Raw genomic sequence first — 22,414 nt, 5'->3', positions numbered from 1 at the left:
AAGCTCAGGGGCAGCAGCAATTGGCAAGTAGCACATTTAACACACAAAAAATTAACGGGGCAACAAAACCAGAGTTGTATGTGATTAGAAAATTATACTGAGCCAAAGAAGAAAGGGATGAATCCAGCAAAGGAATAGCATGCAATTGTCCAGTTACAGACTACCATTATTTTTTCTTTCACCTACATCACGGTAGTCTTATTTCTCATCTTCCAAATGTTGAAACACTGCAAACTGAAGGGCATCCCTCTAACGGAATTTATGTAATGTATAGGTTCCCCTACAATTGTATGGATTTACTTAAATGGAAAAAACCCACTACAGAAGATTGCATAGAACCATACACACACATTTGATAAAAATACAATGAATTTGAGTCCTCTATTAAGAGCATGCTGTTCTGTCATTTTAAGCATCAAATCAAGAGTTTAGTGATATGACATGTTCTTCTGATATTAAAAAAATGTGTTTCCACAAAAAGTAATTTCAGCTTACATGTAAAATATAGACATTGATTCAAAAACAAACAAAAGAAAGAAAATAACATAGCTATTGGAAAGTATTTTGCCTCTCTGAGGCATACTCTTTTGAAAAAAGTATTAGGTGAAAGCTATGGTGTCAAAAACATGGTCCTCAAGCTCCTTTTGACTTTGAATAACAGTATTTCATAAGCTCAAGTTAAAGACCTACACTAACCTCTTATAAATCTCGGACAAAAATAAATTCTATATTTTTGGAAAATGGTGGAAAAGTAAAGTTTGCAAAGGATTTATGACAACTGAAATATTTTTAAGTGTAATTGTATTTTGCACAAATCTCATACAGTATCTGTAGAATAACAATGCATTAGACATCATTTCAGCAGTCGTAGATAAGATAGGGAGCAAGCAGTTTTAATTTTGATCTTCCTTTCACAGCCCTTACTCAGTGATAACTTTCAAGATAGCTAAAATAAAGCCAGAAAAACATGACCAGGAATGAAAGACAGGTATATAAGAGAAGATTTCCTTAACACCAGTAGCAACACATGAAATGTAACAGAAACTATTAATCATGCAAGAGGGAAAAGCTGGATCTGTGCTTGAAAATACAGCCTGAACTCCATCACCTTTCCTTTCAACTTGTGAAGAGAGTCTGCTAATAGAAAAACATGCTGATCACCATTCTGGGTTACAGTCACCATATCTATCTCACTGCAATGCGTTACAATAATGAACCCCATTCTCGTTCAAAGTTTCTTGCCAGAGTAACAACCACAAAATAACCAGTGGTACCAACTGATTTATCCAAGAGTTGTATAAGATGCCTTTCTTACTTGTGCTGATGAAACTACATCTTAAAAATCACAATTGCATAGGTTTAGAGAGAAGACTATACTTTACCTTCACTGTTACAGGTATCTTTATTTGGTAACATCTCTAAAACAAAACTCCATTGAGCTCAAGGTAGTCCTAACAGGCTGTTTTTCACCAACTGTTTCATAGGATCTCCAATTACTTTTCATTACATCTATCTATCCACAGGGGTCACTACCTTTTACATCACAAGTAACAAACTAAAAGTGTTTTAAAAAAGCAAAACTGCATAGAAGTGCTTATTCAGTGGCTGTACAGAAAGCAGAGAAGAACTTAATTGTCTGTTCTATGTTCAGAATTGCTGAAGTCATTTGCTCTGCATGGTGAGCAGTCCAATTAAGACCGCTCATCTACCTTCCAATTCGACTTAGAAACTCAAGTTTTGAATACCAGTACAGCCTCAGTTTCATGTAAAGGTCTCCATCTCTCCCGTGGCACACCAAGAAAGGTAGAAGTCTTCACTGCTGCAGTTTTGACCTGTGTTGCTATCTAAAGCTATGGACATACATGAAGACTTCTATCAGACGCTGATCCCATGGAATTTTACATTCATCATTACTGCTGGCAGTCTAACAAAAGCCAGGTTGTAAGTAGAGAGACAGCAAGTGTTAACTCACTTGACATCTCCAAGCAATTTCATACTAGCTTGGAAAAGTTCCAAACATCATTAAACGCATCACTCAGGTTTACTCACAGATAGTACCTTTGAAGGTAGATCACAGTTAAGCAGTACTTACAGACCTAATAACAGAGGAACAAAGATTGCATTTTAATGGGACTTCACCAATCTTTAAATAAAAACTGCATTAAGACAGACATTATTATTAGTGGCTACTAGAAAAGTGATCAGATGCTGGAAGTTACCACAGTACTAGGCTTTAGAAAACAGCTTCCGGAAGACATTTCTTCCTCTCAGTTCTCTCTACATATTCATTCTTTTTTAAAAGAAATATTTATACACACACACGAAATAATCTGAAATAATCTCAGAAAGTTAAGAAGAAATACCACTGGCCACAGAACCATAAAATGCTTGCTGCGATGGAGTATTTTTGAGTTAAAATTCAAATTTTATGTTCTAATGGAGAAAAACAAGAGTAATACTACTGTTTCATCAACATAAGTTGTGAGACAACATTACTTGATAATAAAGAATGAATGGGTGAAAATGTTCATTTTAGCACAACATACACAACTGGAAAGCATATATGCACAGGTGAATATGTGTGTATATATATATATTACCTGAACAAATGCATTTTATACAAAGTTTATTTTAAGCTTGCCTACTTATACATAATTAAATGCAGTATTTTGGTCATCCTTTGTCAAAAATTTCCCCAGCCTAAAAGCGACAACTTCCACATTTGGTTAATTTGTTTCTCCAGTTAAAAGTCTTAAGGAAAGCTATCTGCTATGTCATAAAAATAAGACGTAGGAAAACTGAATGTTTCTAAAAGTAAGATGTAACTTCCTTAGCACTTTTTTTTTAACTCCTGACAGGATAAAACTACTTGTTGAATCTGGTGCCACTGAAGTACAGATTATGCACATTCAACCTTGGACAGCCCTTCCAACGCAGTCACTGTGCCTTTGGTGCTCCACCAGACCCAGATGTAGAGGTGATGGACAACTGTTCAGGACAACCGAGCTGCAGCTTTAGGGAACAGAAACACAGACACACATTCACCTTCCATCTTCCAGCAGCCACAGTCCTCCATTTGTTATTTCACAACTGCAGATAACTTCCTACACAAGAGAATCATCCTACACAAGTGGTTCAGGGTACCAAAACAAAGCAGATTTCAAACCCAAACTAGAGATGTGCACAGCTTTCTGCTTGCAAACTGCCAGTATCCTCAACTGCTGGGTAAGAAGAGATGAAACAAGTAGGGAAGCAAAGATACAATGTCACTGCACTCATATCCTCTCAGATCAAGGTCACTGACCTTCAGGGCAAGGTGGACTAGTACATACAGATGAAACAAAAGGTGCCTACACTGCTGAAAAGACATGAACTAGCCCTTGTTTTGAAGTGCTCTAAAGAAATATGCACATTGGAAACCTCTGGTATTTATGACTACAGAATGGTTAGGGTATAAATCTGTTTAACACTGTACCTCCAACTTCCAAAAAAAAAAGGGAAATGTTGAGATTTATAAACTACTTTAATCTTAAATGATTTAGCAGATTAACTGTAACCATTTCAGAATTCATTCAGACAAACTGGTAACAATGGTTGACAGCACTAAATAATCACTGGACTGCACGTGTCACTATTGTTACTATTAACTGGAAGGACATTTTTTTCTTCCTCACTAAGATTGCTGGCAAAGAAAATCCCAACACTGAAGAGTGGACTGAAAGAAGGCCAGGCTTCAAGAATTTTGGTGTAAGTAAGGCAAGTCAATCCATCAAACTTTTTCCAGCAGTTTCTTTCCCCCCATTAATATCATGTATGTTTAAATATGACATTAATTGAAATAAAAATCACCCTTTAATTTAAAGTTGGCTTCACCTAGTAATAGTTTTTGCACAGGTTTTTTAGTGCCCAGGACAGAAAACTGAGAAGATTCCGTAACAGGGGAAAAAACCCGAAACAACAGATGTTTGTAACCAGAGCACAATCATCATGTATCATGAGCAGAACCATGTACAAGTTTTATAAAACCAGAGGCTAGAAGTCATGCAAAGTCATGTCAAACTACAGTCAGACCAGAGCACAAAGAAACTCTATCATTTGGATGTTTCAAAAGCGATAGCTGAATAACTGGAGAATAAGATAAACTTACATCTCCTTGTTCAGTCAGACTCGACAATCTTCACATACTGTGTTTGAGCACTATAAATTCACCTTCAAGAAACCTCAAATTACTAGAGGAGTGTTCCCAATGTTAAAGGTAATCTGAATACTAATTGTGAACCCAGTGAACTCAGGTTTACTGCTATTAAAGAAGGTCTGAAAAACATTCTCTTTCAAGACCATTTGGATGAGAGATTACCCCTCCCATCAAGGCCACAAAGCTGTTGTCCATTCTGCCTTATTCAGAAGCAGACTTTAAGGCAAGTGGAACATGAAAGACAATGGATGTATTTCTTATCTGGGACATTTATCACTCTGGAAATTGACAAAACAGCAAATGTAAACTACTGAAAAGGAAAGCTACAATAGACTTAAACATTGTGACTAAAAGTCTAAATAGCCTCCTCCCTCCCCCAACTATCTCTCATCTTATCTAAGGAAAACAGAACAACAAACATTATATTCCTAGAAATTCTAAAGGAAACATTTGAAAAAGTACTTGGGATAATTTCCAAGTCTTTTTTATCCACTGAAGAGGATGCTATCCATTTTTTTAAATCTTGTGAATCTCTAAATGCAGCTTTCCAGTTAAAACAGAAGAGACATGGATTACCATGTATAATCGACCAAATAATAGCAAATTTTTGTCATTTCAGAAACCTACTATTTATTTCTGCTAAAATCAAAAGAAACCACAACAAAATGACTAAAGACTTCCCCCATTCTTCTTCTTCCACGTGTAAGAGAGTCTGAATACCCACATAGTAAAACTCCAAGACAGATTACACTTCACTTAAAACTGTGATCCACTGAAAGAAAATTAACCCCCCCATACATTAGTGATATACAAACATAACATCAGACACCAAGTTAGCTACATCTCCCTTTAAGGTTACCAAAGCCCTAAAAAGCTATAAAATTACAATCTTAAAATAATCAGGGGCATCCCAATCTTTATTACTTAGATGTGAACAGCCTTAACTATCTCTCGACTTTTTAAATAAATGATTCTTTGCCAACAGTACCTAGTTACTGATACTAAACAGATACTAACTACCTGGCCTCTCTCTCTGCTATCTCATTCTTCCTAAAAACTTTAAATTAATTGCTATAGTCTAAAATAAAAACATTGTGAGAGGAAGGGGACCAATTTTAATTCTACCAAAATTGTTTTGAAGTTATAAACGTGGAGACAGGTTGTCAAAGAGGAGTTACATTTGGGGCTCATGCTATTTTTAATACTCACAAGCAGGAAAAAAAAAATAGGACACAATGTACTGTAAAACACAAGAAGAACTGGTGAGTCTCTCACTGGCTTGATAACTGTACCGCTTCCAGGTTCCAGTGTTACTCTGTGCAACTTTACCGATATTTAAGCCAGCCGCGATTCCACAACAGCACAAAAGCAGAGCTGGGCTTTAAGTTGAACCTCTCCGTGCAACTTCCCCACAACTGCAAAGTCTTCCAGTAACTCCTGCCGCTCCAAGACGCTCTTCCAGCGAACGCTGCCGGCATTTACAACTCCGGGCGGCCGGGTCAGCGCCTGCCGCTCCCGGGAAGAAGAGGGACGGCGGTGCCTCCCCGGCCCGAGATCTTTGTTCCGCCCCGCGCCACGGCGGGGAGGTCCCCGCGCTAAGCCCACTCACGGATCACCGGGCAGGGCTGCTGCTCCACCCGTTGCGCCTTCACAAAAGCTTTCGGCTCGGAGGGGGCCGGCGGTCTCCTGGGAACGGCGGATCGCCCCAGCCGCCCCGCTTTGTTTCCCGTCTCGCCCCGGGAGACGAGGCGGGCGGCCGAGAGCCCCCCTCTGCCCCGGCAGCGGCCTGTCACGGCGGCCGAGCGCCAGCACCGGGGCGGGCCAGGCTCCCGGCCGGCGCCACGACACGGGCGGCGAGAGGAGGGGAGGGGAGGGGAGCGGGGGAAAACCCGCGGCCGGAGCCGGCAGCAAACCCCGCCCTCAGCCCGGCGAAGCGGAGGGAGGGAAGGAGGGAGGGAGGAAGGGAGGGAGCACCCGAGCCCGGCGGGCTCCGAGCGGAGGCGAAGGCCCCGGCCAGAGCGGGACGGCAGCACCGCCCGCCTCGCCCCCCCTCTCCGTCCCTCCCGCCGGCGCCCTGCCCCGGCCCGCGTGGGGAAACGGCCCCGAACACTTTCCCGCCCCACACGGAAACTCCCGAGGGAAGCGCCTGCCCCCCGCCGCCCCCGGCCCCGAGCGCCGCTGTTCACCTGGCGCCGCGGCGTCCCCTCGCGCGGTCACTGCTCCGCGGCCGCCTGCATGAAACGGAGCCTCCGCTTCCCCGCGCCTCCTCCGCCACCGCCGCCTCGGGACTTCCGGGAGCGGCGCCCGCCGCCCCGCTGCGGCCGAGGAGCGTCCGCCCGGGCAGGAGGCGCGGCGGGAGGGCGGGCTGGGCTCGGCGGGGCCCCGCTCAGCGGCCGCCGGGCCACATGTCCACGCGCGGCCGGGAATGCGCAGCGCCGGCGGGGACCGCGGGGGGGCGCTGCTCCGCCGCCTTCCGCCGCGGGGGGGGCCGGAGGGAGGGCGGTGGGAGGGCTGCGGCGTGGCGGCGGGCGGCGCAGGCCGCCAGCGAGACGCCTCCAAACCGTCCCGCGCCGCCGGCGAGAGCATTGTGGGATAGGTCCTCCAGCGCCGTCTTGAAGGGGAGGAGGGGCGGGGGAGTCGCGAGAGGGCGAAGGGAGGCGGGAAGGGGCGGGCACGTGACCCGCCGCCGCCGCCGGCAGGCGAGGAGCCAATGGGAGGGGGGGCGGGCGCGCAGGGCCGGGGCGGGGGGGGGCGGGGCGGGGCCGCACGTTGCGGGGCGGGCGCGCCCCCTGGTGGCGGCGCGGCGGCATGGGCGGGGCGCGCGGGCGGACACGTCATCTGACCGCGACGCGGGGCACCTCGAGTGCAATTTTTTTAAAAATTATTATTTTAATAAAATTGGGCAAAAGGGAGCTTTGGACGGAGCCCTGAGACTAGAGGACTGCGACCCGTTTGAGAAGGCGGTGGGGGCTGACGAGCCGGTTCGGCCCAGCCTGGGGCTGCTGTCCTCCGCCGGGCCGATGGCGGCGGTGGCGGCGGTGGGGCGAGAGGCCGGGGCGGGCCGGGCCCTGGGAGCCGTCGCTGCCGCTGCCCTGAGCGCTCGCAGGGAGGCGCGGGGCTTTCAGCTCCGTGCCCCCAGCGGGCTGCCTGCTGCCGTCCGTGCCTGTTTGCTGTGAACGCCAGCACGGCCGCGGCGCTGCGTGGGGCACGGGGGCAGCGTGGGGCCTGCCCCGCGGCTGCGCGGGGAGAGGAGCTCTGCTGCTGCAAGCGTCCCTCCAGGCGCCACTGGTGTCAGTGGTGATTGTTGCTGGCTGGTGTTTGTGGGCCTCACAGAAGTAGTGAGATTTAATCCTTATGTATTTATACAACCAGGTTTTTTGAAGCGGTTTGTCATCTTGTCATACATCCTGATTATAGCCAATAGAAAAGTTGTTCAGTGCAGCAGCCTCTGTTGCAGGCCGGTCGTGTTTGTACATCTCTATCACGGCACTACCAGACTCTGTGAGTCTGCCGTAGCGCCTCCACACAGGCTCAGAGGCAGTGGGGAGCTGGGGGACGCCATGGAGCACCAAACCTCAGCTGAACCCCCAGGGCGACACACCTGCCGTACCAACAAACAACAGGGAAGGGGAACCAGCTACCCCAAATATGCAGGCTTGGTTGAGTGTCTCCTTGTGTCCACAATGAAGTTGTTGCAGCCTGTGTGGAGTAAAATATGTGTTAGTGTCAGTCTGTCAAGAATGATGATACCTTATTAGTTGCTGTGATTACTGATGGAATTAATTTAGGATTAACTCAGAAGAACTTGAATCAAGTAAGAGGAGCCTGGGGGGACAGCATGTAAGAAGAGTCAGGAAGAAAGGAAAAGACTGGATTCATTAGCAGGCTGCAGAGAAATGTAATAAGAAGCAAGACTATAGCCATAGGTTGGAAAGCACAGACTTATGAATGGAGATGAAATGTTTAAGGTAAGTCTGACTTTAAAGTTATTAAGGTTAATGAACTCCCCAGATCTTCAGTGGGATCATCTAAAGAAAGGAATAAGCGGGTTTGAAGGTTGGGATTAAAGAAAGCCCTGTTATAAAGTAAGAAAGATGACTTTCAGTGCTGTGTTTTGAATAGACTGAAATCTTGAATGACCCTAGAACAAGGCACTGAAGCAATTAAGAAGGGAGAACGATAGCAGAAAAACATCTGGATTTTTGACTAGCCAACCACAGAGGTAAGGTTTTGTTGTGAGGATGGCATACTATACAGAACTGCTGTATGTTATTATTTGTTACTGTTGAGTCTTTTAATTAAAATGACTACTAAGTCATTTGGGACTCACAGATGCGGGGAAAGCCTCGATATTCACTGTTTCTGTCACAAGTCATGAAGGCTTTGCTGTCATCTACTCATGCTGCACAGATCCTATTGCGCAGAAGAGCCAGGCAAGCTGAAGAGGTGTCTGTGGGAGAGAGGAATACAAAGAGAAACACTCATCACTTCTGAGGTGCTCTCTGTACTTTTATTTGTTCCTCTGTATATCTTACATCCATTCCAGCACTGGCCTTTGTAGCTACTCACACAACTTCAGGGTATGTAGTAACAGACAAATGGCTTTGGCCCTTTGTCATCCACCTTTTGAGATGGGCGTGTACTCTACACTGTTTATGATGGAGAGAAAAATTTAGGACTTGACTGCTGTCAGCTCTGGCAAGTATCTCTTGAGTTTTCCTATGTGTACATGAAGTTCCAGCCCACGGAGGTTTCCAGTCTGACTGGGACTGAAGGGCAGTGCTGTCCAGTTGGATGTCTGCTCCCAGAACTAGCCTGTCAAGGGTGAGTGATTGGTCAGTTCTGTCGAAGGAGGAGGGCAGCGTGAGATGTAGCTTTCTCTGTGCCTGGTGAAAGGAGGAGTGAGGAGTCCAGGTTTTGTACAGGGATATAGAAGTAGGGGGTCATGAACTCTGATCTTCTACTAACCTCTGCAAACCCTATGATACAGGCACATTCATAAATTTATCGGATTCCACACTCATTCATGTACCCATCAGTGTTTTTCTCAAAAGTCAACCTGAAGGGATAGATGAAATACCATTGGGAATTGAGGTGAAGATGGAAGGAAAAGAGGTATTAGACTGGGACAAAATTGGTATGAGCGGTTACAGAAATAACTGGTTACAATTTCTGGATTAGTGAACGAGTTGGGAGCACCAGCCAGTTTCATTGACAGGAGAATCTTTTGATGTCATGATTTGGGAGCCAAGTTTCTTATTTTTGATGTTTGGGGTTTTTTTTATGCTTTAGGATGGTAAAAACGTAATTTCTTTAGTCTGTTTTTACATGTTCTAAAGTCTTTAGCTTCTTCAAGTGTTCTTCAAGTGACTGATGGCAGAGGTTATCCTTAGTCAAGGTGGACACCACAACCATAAATCCTTGTAGGTGAAGGATAGGACTAGTGAAGACAGTTACTATTGCCTTCATTTTCCAGCTGGCTCCAGAATGTTCTACTCAAACATCATGAGTAAACCCCAAGCTGTAGGAGGCACATGATTTTTAGCAGTACTCTGGAGGCCCTTTGTGCGTGCCCTGTGTTTTGTTTTGGGGCTGTACTCTGCCCACATTGTCAGAGTTTCCCTTCAGCTACGAGAACTGGAAACTTACTTGAAGCTGAGTCTCTTGCTGACTTGTGTACTCCTTGGGAGGGCAGCGTTGTGTGAAAGCAGAAGCAGAGCCGTATTCCTGGCACAGCTGTGAGGACAGGTAGGAGTGAGGTGTGCCAGAGGAAGACGAAGACACTCAGGGAGAATGGTGTGAATGAGGGCATGGTCGTTTGGAGATGGCGGCAACTGGGAGTGCAATACTAGAAATGAGTGGTATTAGGGAGCGGGAGAGAGGGAAGTGATGGCAGAACAGACTCAGAGGTTTTGAATATAATATGGTAGAGCACAGGAGGGGAAGTGGTGGGTGAAGAAAGCGGGGATGAGTGAGGATGTGATAGAGAGTGGGACTCATGGAGGACAAAACGGTAGTTATCCATGAGTGCAGAAATTAGGTTTGGCGTAGAGCACAGAGGGAAAGATGGAGATAGTTGCGTATTTGTGCTGTGAATTTCAATGCTTAACTTGGAAGTATCCTGCGCCATCCTATGCCATTTACCATCTACACAACTTTGCAAAAAAGGCACAGGTAAGTGACTTTTGTTATTATTACTTTCTCAATGTAATAAGCTTGAATGAGCCTGAAGTGGTATTTTTGGAGTCTTGAAGCTGCCAGTACTACATTCTGTCTCTGGAAAAGATAAGGTGAAAAAATTTTAGCATAGTGGGTTTTTCTTTCTGTTGTGACAGTGTTGGGAGTGATTGATTAAAGCCACCAAAATATCCTATGCCCAGGGAACAAAAGAACCATTGATGATGTAGTATTTTTACTGTCTGGCTTCAGATGCTCGTTTGAGCAATGAATGATTCCTCTATTTGGCTCTTGGATTCTGAACTCTTGAAGAATATAGATATATTCAAACGGCATCAAAAAAGCCTGAACTGGACTCTAAGAGTTTATTCAGAGTTCATTCACCCTCTCTGCCCCCATGCAGGGTCAGTCATGCATATGTTGCTCCTTCAATGAATTTGTTCTTCAAGATCTCTGGTGGTGGACTCTCTCTTCCAAAACTTTGTCAAGCAGGCTATTTCTCTGGTTTAAAATTTATACTTTTGGAAAGCTTTTCTGATCCATAACTGGAATCCTTCCTGCTGCATCAGAAGCCCGTATGTTTGGTCCTGTCCACCGTGAGCACTGGGATCAGATTGTCCCCTTCCTCTTTGCAACAGATTTTTATCTGCTTTTAACTTTTTTAATTCCCTCTCAATCTCCTTCTTAGGTTAAACAGCATTGAAAGGCCTACTAAAATCAAATATGCGGCAAGTGCTCTGTCTATCCTATCCAAGGGGCCTGTTACTCTGCTATAAAAGGAAATGAGATTGGTTTGGCATCCATTGTTCTTTAAAAATTAGTGTTGGTCCTTATCTTCTTATTATCTTTGAAGTACTTATAAATTGGTTGCTTGATTATTTTTTTTCAGAAATTTTCTGGGGATCTATCTCTCCCTCTTTCCAGCAATGAATTTTGATTATTGCTTTAATTTCAAATTCAACTTATGCCAAAAAATGCATTAACTGGAAATAAACTAGGTGGATTAAATCATTGTTCTAATAATGTAGCGTTCTGAAGTCTCTGTCTTTGGTACTTGCATTCTCATTGCTTTTTAGGAAATTTTAAATTTTAAAGTTCTGCCATGTGTATATCTATCCACATAAGCAGACTGTGTGTTTTGTTTGTCAAGATGCCTCGGATACTTGGCTGCACTGAGAACATTATTTCGGTGTTAGAGCTTTTCATTCTTCCCTTGTTTTAAAAAACTGTTTGATTGAGATACTGTGTTTTTATTTACATGCAGTATGTCTTTGCTTGCAAGCTTAATTGTTTGGAAATATAGCATGATATTCTATAAGCAAAAGTATGTGGGGTGAGTTAACTCACATGAATGAGGAATTCAAGACTTCTGCTTTATAGCCAAACAGAATGAGAAAGGTTGGTCTAACACCTAAAAGTATAGACAGTCAGAGTATAGACAACGGAGCTGTTATTTTTTTCTTCTATTTTTTTTTTCTTGTGTTTTTAATAAATGCTAGGGCTATGTTGGAAACAAAGTTATCAAACCTCTGCTGTGGATTTTTGGTTGATTGGTTGGTTGGAATTTTTTTGGTCTTCTAACTCATTAGAAGAGATTAATCAGCTATTGGTTCTACTATTTGTGTTTGAACCAGCCATGTTTACCATTTAGTAAACTAAATACAAAAAATCCCCTTGACTTAATCTTTGGCAAAACTGAGCTTCAAAAGAATCCAATGGGTGGGATCAGATCAGATAAAATTTGGCAGCACACATTTCAGATTCACAGTATTTCCATATCCAGGAACTGTGCCTCAGTTCCTGAGAGTTTCCTGCTCAATTAAAGTATGTTTTGGCTCTGAAGCTGAAGATCTTGGTCAAAACCCTAGGAAATTGGACTTTCTCAGTTCTTTGTGGATAGCAGCAACCCTTTTATATAGGATCAGAGGAATGTTGTAGTGGTCTTGGCTGGAATTTTCCTCTTGCCATGCCAGGTCGTGGTCATACTTTGACTGTGCTCCGTGAAGATAGACTGGAATCCTCTGGAATACATCCCACTGTAGAAATGAAAGATGTTATTAACAGCAAGATTGAATATCATGGAAAAGAAAAGGCTTCCTGTGTTTAGGACTATGAGGAAACAGGATGTGAGATAATTAGCCATAATTTATAATATATAACCATATTGTTTCCTCAGCAAGAAATGGGATGGGTGTTATCCTGTCATGGAGACACCATTCTTTAATTATTCCAAGAGTTCCCATGAGCATTTTGCAAATATTCTAGCAGTGAGCTGTGACCAACCACACTTGTGCACAGTCTTAAGACAAAAAATGCTTGGAGCTTTTAACACCAACATATAGCATGTGCACACCTTGAGATTTCTAACAAAAACCCAACGGTGCACTCCTTAGCAAAAATAGCCCGCATTCTTTTCTTATTCCAAATTATGTGTTCTAATTTATGGGGTGGTGACCTGTCTGACCAGTGTAGCACATTGGACTTAAGCTGAACCACATTATGCAATGGTCGTCTTGGCAACCCTGAACAGGCTTACTGATTTCACTCAAACTTGCTGTAACAGGTTGTGATAAATAGTACTGAAAATGTTAGGTGTAACTACCGCCCTTCATCTTAGAAGAACTATAGGAGATAGCTAAGTAAAAGCCAAGTTAAGCTCAAATCAAAGGCACATGTGGGCTTGAACTCTTTGGGTGGAGAGGTTTTGCTGAGGGACTGTGTGTGACAGAGCAAGAGGAGGATGAGAGGGAGCAGAATTAACCAGTAATGCCAAGAAAAACCTGAGAGTATAGCTGAAATATTTAGAGAAGCCATGTCTTTTACATTTGTACAAATAAACAGAATAAGCAAAAATATGGTGAAAGATTCCTTATTCCTCTATCAACCTCTTTTCACACTGAGCTGTAGGATCTCACGCTGCTAGCCACCCACTTCCATGAAGTGGTGTAGTGGTGCATAATGTATGTGAGTCAACCACACACACATGCTTCTTGAATGCCTGGGACAAACTTGGCATGAAACACACATGCAAGCTGTACATTTTGAAGGTACAAAGTGTACTAGGAGCTGGTGGCACTATGAGCTACAGCTAGGGATTGCATGTTTCAGGCTGTAATTGTGGTTATGATTACTTTAAGATATTGCCCAAGGATGTACTACATTATTGCAGCTGCATAGGTCACTCCTTCAAAAACCTCACAGTCTCAAAAGGCCAAGGAATGGCAAAAAAACCAGTATCAATTTCTGCTTTTTCATACTCTCCTTTCTAAAAGTACTAGTTTATGTTTTATATTTCTCATTTCTTGATTTTTTTGCATTAATCTCTGCATATTATTTACTTAAATAATGGCTGATTGGTGATTTTAAGATAGATCAGTGCCCTTATCTTTATCATTTAATATTACCTAAATAGGCAGCTTGGCAAGACTCAGCTTTTGATACCTCCTTCTCCGCCAACCCTGAAAGGCCCGTGCCTGCTGTACATTCAGCCATCTATTTGGGAAACTTTACTGTAATCCTCTTGGTATAGAAAGCATATAAATGAAAATAAAGTATACTTTTCCCATGTGGCAGTAGGAAGAAGAACATTTAAAATTATATGCTGAATTTTTAAACGACTGATTCTTAATATACGTCATGTAAAATCTTGTCTTCTCTTTCCTTTTGACATAGGAATAAACCCATTAACGTTCTTGATTAATAAGGGGATGGGTAAACTGCACCTTTGTGGTTATTTAATAATATTTCAGCTAAAGCAATTAACTGCAGATTCATCAGTTTGTCTTCTTTAGCTCATGTCTTTATTACAAACAGGTAATAAATTAGGCATACATAGGTATTATGGAGGAACTGAAGGAATCCCATGAAATTAAACCTTTCTGAGGCCTGTCACATAGAAGCATTGTTTGATATTTTGTTATTTGCATGTCGACTTCTAGTTTGTACCATACAGCTGGAGTCCATAGATGGAGATACTGCTCCTATTGCATACCAGCACTCTCATACATCAGTAAACTTATAAAATAGTGTTCCTTCCCTATCTTTTTTCCTTCTTTTTGTTTACACTAAGGAATGAAAGCATCTCATCTTATCAAGAGTTTATGCAGTCTGAACCATAGTCTGAACCATGGAGAATACTGTAACACTGCAATTTAATAGCTTTGTTTCATGTGGATCAATATTTTTGTACTCATATGAATAGCTAAAAGTTTTTATTTTTTAAACAGATGCAAAAGGTCCATTAGTTGATTTTTACATGACAAATAAGGGCAGATTGATTTGTCTGATCTTTGTTATTTAACCTTGAGAGGTTAGGAACACTCTTTGCCCTTTGCTGGTTCTACTGTAGAAGAGCCCCATATATTTAATTTAAAATGCTGAATCTTTAGCACAGACTTACTTTCTCCAAAGTATTGATTAACTTCTACAGTTCAAAAATGCACAGAAAAAAGAAAAAATCTGGCTTGAAATCTTTTTCTTTCTTAGTTGTCCAACATTTTGAGTCTCGCAGTGTCATTTGCCCTTTCTTGAGGTTTTGAATACACCAGACTTCTCAAAATTTCCTGCAGTTGCCATTCCCCCTGTTGAGGAATTCTGTATTCATAACTCTGGTTTAGCAATGGCAGTAACTGGAGGATGAACAGGAGTCTCTGAAATTCAACATACCATGCTATCTAGTCGTGATAGAAGAGAAGAGATAGATAGAAGAGAAGCCAAAGAACGTGATGCAGAACAGTGTCTCCAGAAAATGTTTGTCTGTTCATACCAAGAGACATTACCTTCCTCTCCTGTCTAAGCTGTCCATCTCCTGAAAGTTTCAATTTCAGGAAAAAGAAAACCCACAACAAATCAACAAAGAAATCCCAAACTGATGGCTCTTTACATTAATATTCTGTGCAGTTTGAAACATTGATTCTGCTGGCTGTTATGAGGTGGTAACCATCAGCAAAAGCAGATGACTACAGATGGTAATACTCTCTTTGATTGCTCCACCTGAGTCAACCAAGCTCATCTGGAAATACCCAGAGAGGGCAGGAGATGATCTACGTTCCCTTTTGATCATGCTGGTAGAGTTGGTGAGGTGGTGACAAGGAAAGATGATTCTATTGGATTGTTTCTATTTTGAGATAGCTCATTTCATCTTTTTGGTAAGTCTGAGTCTGCCAAGTCAGTTTGTTCCTCCCCTGTGTTCATTGCATGGGTCCTCTTCAGAGAAGGCAGAAAACAGAAATGTAGTTCAGTGTCCCATGAGTGGAAAGAGGATTTGCTCTGAGGCAGCATCTCTCAGGGGCTGGGTACCTTCTCAGGGGACTTTCAGACTGTTTCTTCTATTAAATTCTATTAACTAGTTTTAGAGCTGTGTATGTTTCTTTAAATGCATTCAGCAAATGTCAAGTCCTAAGCACAACAGGCAGTAATCCAAGTGACTAAAATAAGAACAAAACTTGGCCATAACTTTTAAAAAAAAATCATTTCAGGCTTCAGATTATGTGCTGTATAGCTCACATGAATTACATCGATGCCAACACCACCATCATCAGCTTTTCCAAACAGTCATTTAGCTTTGTATTATTATCAAATACTTTATGTTGATAACATAATTTGGACATTAGTGATTTACTGCACCCAAACTGGGCTATGTTATTACAGTCCCTAGGCAGTAATCCTCAGCTGATCACCCAGAAACAGCAGTAGAGTCACCCATGAGGTTGCTAGCTAATGGTCCAATACAAACTGAAGTGCTGCTAGCTATCTAATAAACACATTTTTCATAGCAGACTCGCTAATGAGGGCACCACTAGAAAGAATGTCCCTTAATCATATATAATACCACTGGTGTATTTTTAGTGCATAATAAATGATCTTTTTACCCAAAACAAGAATTAAGCATCCACTCTACTAAAAGTACACTCGCTTAATACACTCTAAGAATAATAGTACAGTATGTTCAAAAGTCTGTTGAAATAAATAATTTCTGGCACTTCCCCCAAAATAACACTTCAATGAGCCTCTGCTTGTCTGCAGCTGCTCGAGTTGACATGATGGAAAAAGGCAGCTAGGTGGAGGAGTTGTTAATGTTATGGTGCTCAAACTAATGCAGCCACCTTCTGGACTGAACTGGAGGAGGTGCTTAGCTTTATGCACTGGGAAGAGTTTTGTCAAATCACTGAGATTACTCACAGGATATAAAATTAAGCACAAATGTAATTATTTCCTAGGTCCATCATCACATGCCTCAGGGTTTTTCTAGGCTGTTTTGGTTTATTTTGTTCTATGGTTACATTAAAAAATGATTCTCAGCAGTTAAGTTAGCGTTTTTTCCTGTGGGGCTTTTTTCCACCTGAAGTTTCTTAGTCCTTTGAATTTAAAATGCTAAAATAAAATCTAACCAAAGCTGTAAGCACCTTCACACCTGTAAATAATAACTAAAAATAGTGAAGTAACCTTTCCAATAGGGATTAAGTGAGCTGGGCACCTTCTGACGCCCATTCCAGGGCCCCTGAGCCGTGGGGCACACCGCATGCTGTGAGGTCTCCATCTCTGCTGCTCTCAGCTCTGTGTGGGGGAACAGTGGGACTGCCATGATATGTACCTGTCACCCAAGCAAGGCTCACGGAACACAGAGGTGAAAAACAAATTTTGGAGTAGTGTCTGAAAGGAAAAGCTATCATCTCTTCAATGGACCCAGAGATGAAAAGAGTGACTGGTTTGCAACTATTATGTAATGTCAGAAATCAGAAAGGATCTGAGCTATCAAACCCAATTAGCCAGCTATCAAAGGAACCAACACTGCCATAGTTACCTTATTCCCCCAACACCTTGCTGTTACGGCAGACTTGTTTAGGTGGAGTGCCTGCAAGTAACCATCCTTGTTGCCCACAGCAACTCCTTAGAGAGCCATTGCCCTTCACAGTCTGTGTGTGCTTTTCACACTGGATGTATCCTTGTGACCCATACAGGATGGTTGTGTATCCATCTGTCTATCAGACAGAATTCACAGAATCACAGAATGGTTGCGGTTGGGAGGGACCTCTGGAGGTCATCTGGTCCAACCCTGCCTTGTTCAGGCAGGGCCACTTAGAGCTGGCTGCCCAGAACCATGTCTAGATGGCTTTTGAATATTTCAAAAAACACAGACTCCCTAGGCAGCCTGTGCCAGTGCTCTGTCACCTCTCACAGTGAAAAAGTGTTTCTTGATGTTCAGAGGGAACCTCCTGTGTTTCAGATTGTGCCCATTGCCTCAGGTCCTGTCTCCGGGCACCACTGAAAAGAGCTTGGCTCTGTCCTCTTTGCACCCTCCCTTCAAATATTTGTACGCACTGATGAGATCCCCCTGAGCCTCCTCTTCTCCAGGCTGAACAGTCCCATCTCTCTCAGCCTCTCCTCATATGTGAGGTGCTCCAGTCCCTTCATCATCTGTGTGGCCCTTTGCTGGACTCTCTCTAGTAGCTCTATATCTCTCTTGTACTGATGAGCCCAAAACGGGACCCATCACTCCAGGTGTAGCCTCTCCAGTGCTGAGCAGAGGTGAAGGATCACCTCCCTCGGCCTGCTGGCAACACTGCCTAATGCAGCCCAGGATACCGTCACCTTTTTTGTGGCAAGGGCACTTTGCTGGCTCACGTTCAACTGGGAGTCTACTAGGACCTCCATGGCCTTTTCTGCCAAGTTGCCTTTGAGCAAGTATGGGAAAAAAGAAAAGAAAATGCTATCAAATTAGATGAGCTGCTTTATAAATTTCCAAATTGGTAGACTAGAGAGCTAAGTACATCATATAAATGCCATCCTCCCAGGTAGTGAGAAGGAAATGTTATAAAGTGTTAATAAAACAGAAAGCCACGTTTCTGCTGAGGGAGCACATTATATATTTTGTAGCTATTAATAGCACTAAGCTGTTATGGGGAGTCAGTAGTGATCTGCTCAATTTGACATTAAAAATGTGGCTGAGTCCATACCTGAGGTGTGACAAACCTTACGTTTCAAGTATTGGGGTACACTGCTCAAAAGGAACATTTTAAGCTCCTAGTATAAGGGTGGTTTTTTTTGCCTACCAATCTCTTCCAGCTCTTTTAAAGTCTATAATAGAAGTGCTAGAGACTCCAAATAAAATTTTATACCTTTTTAACAAAAATGAGATCCAGCACTGAGACTGCACCTCTCCAGCAGAGATGTAATGGATACTCCGTGTTCAGGCAACCCCTCCAGAATAAGTTGGATAGGTTGAACATTTTCTAGCCCTGCAAAGGCAATGTTTCCTTGATGCCATCTTCCTGATCAACATACCAGCTCACGTGGGAGACTTGTGATGTGGTGGCCCAGAGGGCACTGCTGCCCATGAGAGCAATTATTCTGCTCCCCCTGCTTGCCAACCACTTTTCCAAGAGGACTTCAAGAATGAGTAGGGAATTGTTTTAAGAGTGAGATGAATTTATCAGATGGCAGTTGCTGGCTTCTGAATGCTCCCTTTTTTGCGGTGGGAGAGGTGGACAGCCCTGCCATGCTGCTCCTCAAAGCTGTGCAGCTTGCTCCCTGGAGAAGCTGTCCCTGAGGTGACCCTGGTGTGAGCTGGGCCCTTGGGATTACATGTGGCAGGGGGACAACTCTTGTCAGCCAGCTTGTACATGGACTCCCCCAGCTTCTGGTAACACTGCCTGGGGCAGTAGTTCATCAGGATTTCTACATTCATTTTTGTAAAGCAGATTTCTAATGTTTAGAAGGAAAAAGGTGGATTTTCAGTTGACTTTGGACTGGCTAATCTTGAAAATTTTAAATGGAAACAAAAACTTTGTCTATGCTAGCTATGAGTGCCAATATTTTCTCAGTGTTTAATTACTTAGATAATTGTGGGAAACGATGCAAAATCCGCTTTGAATAGGGCCTCTTCTCCAAATGAGAGTCAGGATGAACAGTTGGAAAGCCCCTTCAGACAACCTTCCTGGGGCAGCTCCTGCAAAGCAGTCCCCAAGCAGCTGTTATACAACTGGGGTTGTGGAAGATGAAAAGTAGCTCAACTAGCCACATGGTGGAGCTAGGTTTGAGGAGAGGAAGGTCAAAGCATCCAGAGAGATGCTCCTCCTGGCTTTGGGAGAAGAGATGCTGCCTCCTAAACTGCTGGTAGGTTTCCTGCTTGGTATCTTCCAGACATAAGTGATCAGTAGGCCTTCAAATAGAGAGCAAACACAAAAAAAGCAGTTCTCAACAGGAAAAAGATTTAGCAAGCTGTTCAGCAAAGCTAAATAGCAGGATTGAATGCCAGTGGGCACAGGACCCCAGCTACAGACCCCACTGCTGCAATAAAACCATAAGATTAGGGGAAGAGTTTAACTTTCTAGATGCTTGAACATTGTGGCTAATTTCCACCAGAAGAAGTATTTCAAAAGGATCCAAAACACAGCCTGTGACTCAGAATAAGGCTGTGATTATTTCTGTCGGCACTACTAGCTGTGAACGAGCAGCAGCATCCTGTATTTCCATGAAAAAAAAAGGACTGCTGCAATAACTCCTTTCAGACAACTTTTCTTGTTCACTGCAATGAAATTGGTTCAAAATTAATTATCAAGCAAGTATTGATTAGCCATGTCATTTGAAGGAGATGCCAGGATTTATCACTCCTGATGGGTCTTTCCACCAGCAGGCGGGAGAGCCTGGCGAGCCATGCCCTGCTCCATGCCAGACCCCGAAGTGGTAGGTGGCAGCATGTCCTTCAAGAGGACAGTTTGGTGGCTGGGAACTCCAGTTCATGACTGAGGTGGTTAGGAGAGACCACAGGCTCTGCAGAGACACTGCTTTTATGTCACGTTGCAATCTCCCTCCCTCCAGCAGTTCTCCTGTCCTCTGCAGGCTATAAATGACCTGTCCCTGGCTTTCCCCAGATAACCACTTATTCACCCCCCTCCTTCCCACCCCTCACAAACACTTCATTTTACAGCAGCAATGCCCCTTGTTTTTGCTGTAGTTTTATCCCAGTTAGCCTTTTTTAGAGACGGCTAAAGGCGGCAAGCTGTGATTGAGCACAGTGACTGTCCCTTAGGGAAAGGGGTGGCCGGAGATGTTGCTAGTTCCTATTAAGCAGCGATGCCAAAACTTCACAGGATCAGGCTTTATATGACCGGACATATTTAGCATTTTAGCAGTACTGTAAGTGAGGATGTGCATCGTTTCCTGGGATTGTCAAGCCTTTGATGGAACTCTTGGTATGCAATGAATAATATTATTACAATACTGTACTTTCTTAAACATAGTGAGCATAATTAAAGTCCCACCCGCAGAGGTCAGATCCATCTGACTTGCTATTGTTAAGAGTTAAGAGACTTGCATTTATTTTAACAATGGCTTGTTTAGAATATGAAGTCAATGAATTTCTTGTCTTTGTGGAAGGTGTCATTTTACTATGCCAGGGACAATGTGGAGTTCTGGAGTAAAGCTAAAAATAGAGGTCAGATACTATTGGATCTGTTTGTCACTTAACAAAAAATAAAGCCGCTTTGATGAAATCAGTGAAATTATTGTTTGCAGCAGTGTACTATCTGGTCCTGTATATTTAAAAATGGGTCTATACCTTTAAAGGTAGGATTGCTAAACCAAAAACATTGTAGATTATATGAAGCAATAACACTTTTAAAAATTCAGTATTTTTAGCTATTCTGCTTGCTTGTTTTATCACAGTGAACTAGTTTAGACAAAAAATTATATTTCTTATTTCTACGTCAGTTTCACCATCTGGAGCTTTTGCAGAAGCACAGAACTGGTGCACTGTATTTGTATTGAGCATTGCACTGGAACATTTAAGGGGATCCCATCAGGAGAAAAAGAGCTTGAACTATTATCATCAATAACAGCAAAATAATTATTAATGAAAGCAATTAGCAAAAAACTACCTCTATGTTTTAGCTGATTAGTCTACACATTTGATTGCCTTCTGTGTATAATTAGTTTCATGGTTTTACTGATATGGCCACTTAGACCCAGATCTTCAGAGGTATTTCAGTTTGGAAATCTAGGGCAAGCCTGGTGCTTGTGTTTATTATTAGGAGCCTAAATAACTTTGTGGAGTCAGACATTAGTGCTGATAATGGAAACATTAATCTCTACCTAACTCTGTTACTGTGAACAGTCTGGTTGTCAAGCTCGGAAAAAAAACAATGAAAAACAAAACTTCTTTCTCACTCTTTAAATAAGGAAAGCAGGCAGAAAGCTTACATCCAGCAGCGGGGAAAATACCAGCTGAGTCCCTGGTGAGTGGCATTCCACATGGCAGCTCATGCTGCCGCAAATGCTTTCACAGGGCGACCTACACAAGGCATGGGAAAGGGCAGGATGGCCAGCAGCTGTGGTGGGGACACAGGCGGGCAGCCCTCCTCACCCTCTCAGCAAGAGGACCATGCTGTAACAACCTCATGAAGTGGTGACATGGTGGCAATTCCAGGCAATGCCTCTTCTAGCTTTCTTATGGCAAACAACTGGAGCACCACAGAGGCTGGTCATCTCTGAAAGAGATGTCTCTGCAATGCTGCAAACCCAGCCTGCTCCACTTCCCACCACGTGCCATCCCCATGGTCACCCCTGGAGAGCTTAGGGCTGGCTGTGCTTGTCCTCTTGGTCACCATGTGCTCGGTGGGCAAGCCATCACCTTCCCTGAGTCCAGATTTACTGATCACTGAAACAGGAGTAAACTTAATCGTCCGGGGCTGCAAGTATATGTTATACTACTTTTCCTTCATACTTGTGTGAGAGAAACACATCGGTACACATTGCTGCATGTGGCACTGATGCACGTGCTGGATAACTGAAATAAAAGATGCCGGCAGCATCTGGCAGTGTGAACAGCCAAGCTGGAAAGGAATAGGAGGGACAGTGCCTGAAAGCCACTTCTCAAATCCTTGTACAGATCTCTGCAGTTTTTCTCCTCAAGCTGAAGGGGAGAGGGGAGATTCAACACACTGGAATGAGTCTAAATTTCATTTGTGATTGATTTTGCTGTCTTGCTTACATAACCCACCTAATCCTTCCTCCCAGCTTAGTAAATTGCAGCCCACAGTTCTC

General features: G+C 43.2%; 1 protein-coding gene across 8 annotated transcripts in view; it reads right to left on the bottom strand.

Moving 5' to 3' along the window:
* Window positions 1-6,591, bottom strand: part of SCAF11 (SR-related CTD associated factor 11) — a 48,326-nt gene extending 41,735 nt beyond the window's left edge. For 2 of the 8 annotated variants that reach the window (XM_074827389.1, XM_074827393.1), the window contains exon 1: window positions 6,382-6,591. The gene's annotated coding sequence lies outside the window, so the exon portion shown is untranslated. Of the gene's footprint in view, window positions 1-5,404; window positions 5,424-5,470; window positions 6,300-6,381 lie in introns of those variants that run through there. The other 6 variants (XM_074827391.1, XM_074827395.1, XM_074827390.1 and 3 more) reach the window with 3 other exon arrangements.
* Window positions 6,592-22,414: the final 15,823 nt, after the last annotated feature.

Source organism: Strix aluco, chromosome 5 (genome assembly GCF_031877795.1).
Source record: "Strix aluco isolate bStrAlu1 chromosome 5, bStrAlu1.hap1, whole genome shotgun sequence".
Taxonomy (NCBI): Eukaryota; Metazoa; Chordata; class Aves; order Strigiformes; family Strigidae; genus Strix; species Strix aluco.
The sequence above is the reverse complement of the archived record's forward strand: the minus strand, read 5'-3'. Positions and strand labels throughout refer to the sequence as shown.